Raw genomic sequence first — 8,155 nt, 5'->3', positions numbered from 1 at the left:
TATTGCGACGCTCGCCGTCTCGTGCGAGACGGCTCAAACGTACCGTACCAGTCTTGGGCCACGGCTCAGACGTGCAACCCCAAACGGCGAGCGTCAGCTGGCCCATTAATTACCGACACCACCAAACGAACTAGCCTTCTGCCCGAAGATTTGTTCCCCTCTTCTCTCCTTATCTTCTTCAACCTCGCCTCGATGAACCAAATCTGCAACCATGGCCGGCTCTGAACCAAATCTGTGACCCGTATGAGATGATCGGCTGCACGCTAGCATCCTCTGAAGCAACTCTGCCTCCAGAACACTGCAATCCATGCTCATGACATTAGTCAACACTCAACACAAAACAGCCATGAAATTGCAGTACAAAACAGTAAAGAAGACCGCACACACGCGCATCAGCGCCATAAATTGTCACCTCTGTCACAACCGATTTGCATCCCTCACTGGCCGATGCATCCATCTTGTGAGAGGCTACGAAATCTCTTCTCCCCTCTGTGTGCTGCACTTCTCTCTACCAGACCAAGCCTGAAGCTGCAACTCACCTCAAGGCAACCTCCTTTTATTACAGTTGGGTGTTGTGCCCTCCTACCTGTATTTGAAAATTCAAACATTCGAACTCTCTGTAGCTTGTACAGTTGATATCTACTCGTACAAGGAGGCAATAAATGTACAAACCTAAATGCAATCATCATTTTTTTACTACAGCTGTACCTTTTGCTGCATCTCAGGTGATCATGCTCGCCAGGCAAGAGGACAACCTATAATTTTTCGCAAATCTAGACAGATCCTCTTTGCACTGTACATAGTGAGTTATACTGAACAATTTTGCAACACATTCAGAAGTTCAAATGCAAATTCCATCCGTGCAAACAAATTTAGGGACTGAACACTTGATACTTAATTAAATTTGTTTCACAGGAAAGACATTACTCATGCACTGACTGCATCTAAATCACAATAATCTTTGCCCACAGCAGCTACAACATGATGATTGCACTGACCAGTTCTAGAAAGCACACGAAACAATATAGACTACACTTTCAGGAGAGATCATTATTCGAATTCATCCGGTCGCACCCTGTCCCGTGCCACCAATATATCCCTTGGCTCTGTTTTACATCCTGATGATGTAAGGTTTAGCACATACGGTTCCATGAACAAACAAAAATAAAGTACTTCCACAAATATTTGTTTCCTTGCTTGCGCGGCCAGTATAACCCATGTCTTCACCACTAGCGTTGTTGCTATCGTCACTGCTTGTGCCATTGTCTTCTGAGCTCTCTGAGACATGTGCATATCATTTCAACAATATTAGAGAACCGAACTAACTCCATCTCGTATTCCTTCTTCTTTTTGCTCTCTTATTGCCCTTCCGGTGTCGAGACCGCTTCACAGTGCTGCTCCCACCACCACCGGCACGTCTAGTATTGCGATTCCGCCCTGCGAACCACACATTGGGTCACTAGGTATGTCATACTCCCCGATAATCATATTTTTCATTCTCTTTCTTGATTTTGTTTTTCGGACTTACCACCGTAGTTTAATTGCCAGCTCCGATCAATGCCACCATCATCCAAACTTGTCTAACCACCTACATCCGCAACACCAGAACAAAATGAGTACAGGCTCACCAGCAGCAACATCTCTAAATTCTCTCATTTTTACCTGGCATGCCACCACCTTCCGGGTTGATTCCTGAGCAACATTATATACAGGCCCACTAGCAGCAACATCTCGAGATGCGTGTGCGATCTCCTCATCTGTGGCTGCACCAACACATACAACTATCATCTTCCACATGCCCAATAATCAACAAATTTCAACAAAATGTTTCATCGCGTTCCTCTCTGCGTCCTCCTGACACTTCCTTGCAACCTCAACATCCTTCTCTTGCTCCCTGAGCTTCCTGTCATCTTCCTACCAAAACCCTTCTCCCATGAGTTCAAGTTGTAAACTTCATACTATTCGTAAAAAAAAAGTTGTAAAATCCATACGCCTTGCCCAAAAAGAGTCGAAAGTAGTACCAAGAACCGGTGTGATCACATTTTCAGCCGGGTTCTTTGCAAAACACCTGACTGCCTTCTCGAACGCATTTATACGATTTGGGCAGGGTGTTCTGCTCGGTGCAGCAACATCAATCCTCAGCCTGCACACACAGTCACATACATCATGAGTTTTCTGATTGCATTGAGCAATCAGCCTGCAAACACAGGCATATAGTATGAATTTTATGAATGAGGAGAGCAAACAGCCTGCAAATAGAAGCACATAAATCTTTAATTTCTCTGACTACAGAGAGCAATCAGCCCGCCAAACACATCACATATCGCATGAATTTTCTAAATGCAGGCAGCAATCAGCCTACAAACATAGGTACCATACAGCATGACTTCTCTGCATGCAGCGACCAAACAACCTGCAAACACAGGAATTTTCTGACTGCAGAGAGTAATCAGCCTGCAAACAGAGGCACATATAGCATGAATTTTCTGGTTGCAGACAGCAATCAACCTGCAAACAGAGGCACATACAAGATGAATTTTCTAAATCTTTAAATCCATTTCTAATTTTATTTTCTGAATCTCTAATTTCATTTTCTGAATCAGCCTGCAGAGGCATATGCATGATTTATTTGGTCATTTCTAATTTAATTTCCTAAATGACTGAATCTCTAATGGAATGCAGGTTGCTAATCACTAACCTCGTGTTCCACCCAGGGGCTTGGAGGTTCATTTTCCTCGTTGACAGCTCGGATGTCGGCGGCGAGCTCTCTCTTCTGCCCGCCGCCGTCTCCTTCCCCAAGAAGATTTGTGCCTCGCCACTATGGCACTGTCCACCTTCCGATGCTGCGCCGCCTCGCGCTCCACCGGCTGTGCCACCTCAAAACCCCCCATCCCAGAGCCGCAGGAGCCGGCACCAAACTATCCCTACCTCTTCAAGCAGAGTGGATCTGAAACTTGGGAAAAACCAATCCTATGGATCAGCCAAACCAGAGGCTAATATGGAGACGGCATCGCCGGGAAAGCAGAGATCCACATACCTGCCGATGGGCTGCATCAGAAACTCCATGGTGTCTCGCCGCCGGCGCTCCTTCCCTCTATCCCCGCATTCCTCAGCTTCCAAATGACCCACGCCCTAGGCGAGAGGACTCTCGGTTCTGCATCAATTCCGGTCTGCGGCCATTGGACGGAAAAGCGAACTTTCCGATCCATGGATCAGACGGGAACGCCGATTCTGATCCACGGCTCGCCTCCCTGACGACTGACGGCCGTCTACTCTGCCCCGTCCCAATGGCCCACCACCCTCCACTGCCACCTACGTATTTACCTACAGTTCTCAATTTCTGGCGCACCACACGCGCGGGTATAGGAAAATAGCCCAGATCCAGAGACGCTTATCGACGACCTAGATAACGAGCTCATATGAGCTCGTGACCAATTACTCCACGTCCGTTTGATTTGGCTTTTTTGCATGGGTTCTTTGCAGAATCTTGCATCTTTCCAAAAGAAGCGATCGGCTGCGGCGCTGTGCAGAGACGTGGACCCGGGGACAGAAACCCAGAGGAGGGGCTCCAATGCCGAAGCTCGAACAGAGGCTTTTCAGTCGCATGGTCTATCTTGTCGCCCATGCACCCAACGAGTAGTAGGACTACTCGTACTACTACTAGCATCGTGCAGCAGCCGACCGTTCAAGAAGGCACACGGTCTGGTTGCGTCGCCGTGCTCCCAGGCAGCCTATGGCCTAGTAGCCTCCAGCCGGCCAGGTATCGCTGTGCGCGGTGCATGCATGTACGCATGTTGGACGACGGACTGATGTTTGTATCGTGCAGCGCCGCCGTGTGAAGCAGGCCACCGATTGATCGTGGGGACGGTTCTGGCATGGGTACTACGGTACCAGCGCATGCACGGGCAGGTTGCGGTCCTCTGTAATTTGGGACAGGTGCGGAAAAGGTCAGTGAGCCAGAGCCAGAGCCAGACGGATGAGCAAAGGATCGATGCGGTACGGAACAAGCGAACAAATCCAAACTCAGTCTGTGCGTCACGTGGTCAGGCCGTTCCACAATCTCCACCCCCTGCTTTATCCACTCTCCACCCCATCGTCCATTGTACAGGCGGAATATTGGTTGAACTTTTTTTTGCGAATTGGAATATTAGTTGAACTCGACGATTTACATGCAAATAGTTGTGATTATATTATGAATTCATTTTTTCCACTAAAGTCCAGCAGCGCGAGCATTTCATGCATACCTCTCCCCCTTCCCTCTCTCGAAAAGGCCAAAATCGTAACAAATTAGCAATGCCACCACATTAAGTACATACATGCTTCTCTTTACAATATAAATTTTTAATGAAATATGTTATATGAACCATGACCCTTTTCTATTAAAAAGAAGGTCATTTGGATCATGAGATCGGTGTTGCAAAATTATATGAATTGCCTTTCTACACTTCCAATTCCATGGTAAAATAGACAACATCTTTTTCTATTTTATCATTCGAGAAAAGCATGCTCTCTACCGAACCTAGGTAAACCCATGTCCTTTGTTTCCTGATCAACCCCTTTGAGCGACCACCTAGTTGCGATGGCCTCTAGACTTAGTCCTTTCACCAGGACATCCGCCGTGATAAAACCACGACACTGCTCGAGGGGGAATCCACCACGAGAGACTTCTTCATCAACCTCGCTGCCTCCATTATCACGGTGAGTAGTTCCCTTAGGACCTTAGGGGCCATAACAGTAGGTAGATATCTCTCTCTCTCTCTCTCTCTCTCTCTCTCTCTCTCTCTCTCTCTCTCTCTCTCTCTCTCTCTCTCTCTCTCTCTCTCTCTCTCTCTTTGATCTTCAATACCAAGTTCCCGTGAGCTGGCTCACATGATCGAGATCAATTAACCGTAATTGGTGGTGTGTTTGTTGGGATATGATGAATTGTCACTTTATGATCGGATTCTTCACCACTAGTAGAAAAAGGGTCATCTGTCCCGGTTGGTAAGGGCCTTTTGTCCCGGTTTTTGAACCGGGACTAAAGGGTCGTTACTAATGCCCTAGCCCTTTAGTCCTGGTTCTTACACGAACCGGGACAGATGGGCCTCCACGTGGCCGGTGCGGCGAGCCCAGGCAGGAGGGCCTTTGGTCCCGGTTGGTGGCACTAACCGGGACCAATAGGCATCCACGCGTCAGCATTTCAGGGGCTGGGGTTTTTGTTTTTGTTTTGGAAGGGGGGGGGGGGTTGGGGGTTTTGGGGGGTTAATTTAGGTGTTTCATATATTGTGTTAGCTAGCTAATTAATAGAGAGAAGTGTCATCTCTTATCTCCGTGCTTGGTCGACGCTACGTACTATATACGTATAGAGAGGACTAGACACGCTAGCTAGTAAGCAAATGAAGGAAACAGAAGATCGTCATGAACATATGCATACAGAGAGAAGTGATATCGACCACCTCTCCTTCTCCGAGAGATTGGTCGAACAACAAGTTCTCGTATATCTATCCGACACTACCGGCTACATATATACAATAATTATCTCTTACAATATAATCTCCTAATTATATATGAACACAGGGTCCACATAGTATTCTCCGTTTTCAGCGATCACGTGGTCAAGGAAGAATGCCGCTAATTCCTCTTGAATTGCTCGCATACGATCTGGTGCTAGGAGTTCATCCCGCATCCGAAAGATCTAATTTGAAGAAGGGGGTCAATACATATATATATATGAATAAATGAAACTCAACACAAATGATGGTAATAAAATAAAATTGTGAATATTATTGCTTACGCACTTCATATTGTTCGTCAGAGTAGCCCCGCTCACAGGTCGTGTGGCGGATGGACTCGCAAACGTAGTATCCACAGAAATCATTCCCTTGTTCCTGCCACAACCACTTTACAAGAAATAGAGGTTAATCAAACTGATAAGCAAGCATGCTAAATGGTATTGATGAAACTAGCGCTTGAATCACTAGGAGATGCGCGGAACATGCTACTATAGTACTTACTTTCGGGTGTCTAAATTGCAGCTTCTTCGGCAGTCCCGGAGCTTTTTTGGTGAATTTTCTCCAAACCCTGCCAGACAAAGAAAACAATTACTTGATATCAGGAAATGAACAAAGTTGCTGATATGGTGGATAATGATCGATTTAACTTACTTCTCGAGCATTTGAGTCATGTCCGCATAGTCCTGGGGATCTTTTCGTCTCGAGTCTAAGCCGGTTACTACTCCCTGCTCAAGCTTAATCTCTAGGAGAATATAGTGGAAGCTGCGCACGCATGCATAAGTCATCAATTACATTACTATAACCTGGACTAATAAGGGAAACCGAATATGCACAAGACAGTAACACTCACTTGAAGTTGTAAGGAAAGAGTATTATATCTTTGTTTTCATTTATTACCAACAATCGTAGCAAGTTGACCTCGGTATTTTCGGCATGATATTTAACCTCAGTTGCATCTATGAGATTTGTGTTAATGAATCCAATATCACCGATTTGTCTTTTCTTCAATTCGGCGATCTTCAATCTGCATAATATAGTGAGGATAATTATAAATACATGCAATGAAAGAGCTGACCTACATAGAGAGACTTAATGACAGAAGTAGTACTACTTACAGACAGTAGCAAGTGACCGTTGATTTATCGAGGGCCTTTTGATTGAAAAACTGGAAGAACTCCTCAAATGGAACATTCAACAGTTCAATTCCAACGAGGTCATGCTCCTCTTTAACTCTCAGCGTCAAAGTATCCCTCCCCCCAGACTCTCTGCAGGTTTTCATGTACCAATCATGTAATCTTCGCATCATTGTTGTTAGAGATCTTTCATCTTTGACGAGAGGCTTCCCGTAATGGTATTTGTGTTCGCCCACCTCCAAGAAATCATAATGTACATCGTCGGGCAGGTAATCTCCAAGATTTCTATAACCGGCCACCATCCTCGGATCATTAGCGACGATGTCGCTAGACACCTTGAGCGGGGGGCACGATTGGTTCGCTTGTTCGCCGAGCTGGGCAATTTTTTTCCTAGCTCGTCGTTCTTTTAACCTTTGATCACTGATAGTACTTTCCGACTGCTCCGCTTCGACAAATGTCTTTGCAATAATGCGCTCATAGTTGCCTTTCGGCGGAGACTTTGGTGGTTTTGTCAGGGCAGCCAGAGTGCGCTTCGCTTTCACCGGATCTACCTTCTCCTCCGGAGGTGGATGTTTCTTTGCTTTCACCCCTTCAAAGAAGTTCGTCACTTCGGCTCGCACGATCTTCGTGGTTTCCTCCTCGGTCCTCTCGTATGGTAACTTCTCTGGAGTCTTCAGAGAAGGACCGAATCTGTATTGCCTCCCGCCTCTGGCTGTACTGCTAGACGCCGGCAGAGCAGACGGAGCGGCTGCGGCTGTCTTCTTTCCTTGCTTACGAGGCGGAGGAGAAGGACTACGACGCGCCGGAGCAGCCGGAGCGGCGGCGGGTCTCTTCCGCCCTTGCTGAAAAGGCGGAGAAGGAGGAGGCTGGCTGCTCGGGCGCGCCGGCGCAGGCCGCCACACACCGGAGAAGGAGGCTGAGTGCCCTGATCACTCGCCGGAGGAGGAGGCGGAGGAGGAGGCGGAGTGCCCTTACTCGCCGGAGGCGTCCAGTTCGGAAGGTTGATGAGCTCCTTCCGCCATAGGCATGGAGTCTTCAGAGCAGAACCCAGCCGAGTCTCCCCTTCACCGGTAGGGTGGTCAAGCTGGAGGTCCTCAAATCCCTCCGTTATTTCGTCCACCGTCACCCTAGCATATCCTTCTGGAATCGGACGACAATGAAAAGTTGCGCCGGGTTCAGGAGGTCGAACAGAGCCGACAGCCGCCTTAACTTTGAAGTTCTCCCATCGCGTCATAAGGTGGCAATGTTGAGACTCCGTGATAGCATCCACGGGGTAGCTAGCAGGAGCCGTCAAGACATGCTCCGGCTGAAGCAGCTTGGTGGAAGCCACGCTGCTTCTCCGCTGAGATGGCGGGGTAGCTTCGGGGGTAGTTTCGGCAGGTCGATTGCTGCGAGCTACGTCTCGTTCCTCTAGCGCTTGAACCCTTTCGTGCAGCTTCTGAATTTGGGTCTGCTCCACTTTTTTCCTCCTCTCCTGGCATTTGTAACTGCCTGCGTCCGGAAAACCAGCCTTCCACGGAACGGAGCCTG

At 47.7% G+C, this 8,155-nt stretch overlaps 1 long non-coding RNA gene across 1 annotated transcript; it reads right to left on the bottom strand.

Annotated features, from left to right (window-relative positions):
* Window positions 1-1,073: 1,073 nt before the first annotated feature.
* Window positions 1,074-3,266, bottom strand: LOC123126023 (uncharacterized). Its single transcript, XR_006461536.1, has 5 exons — window positions 2,699-3,266; window positions 2,022-2,143; window positions 1,663-1,914; window positions 1,529-1,588; window positions 1,074-1,437 (listed from the first exon to the last, which is right to left on the bottom strand). It is a non-coding gene; the product is annotated as an uncharacterized lncRNA (long non-coding RNA).
* Between the last annotated feature and the right edge of the window lie 4,889 nt (window positions 3,267-8,155).

Source organism: Triticum aestivum, chromosome 5D, assembly GCF_018294505.1.
Source record: "Triticum aestivum cultivar Chinese Spring chromosome 5D, IWGSC CS RefSeq v2.1, whole genome shotgun sequence".
NCBI lineage: Eukaryota > Viridiplantae > Streptophyta > Magnoliopsida > Poales > Poaceae > Triticum > Triticum aestivum.
This window is presented reverse-complemented; position numbering and strand designations above follow the sequence as displayed.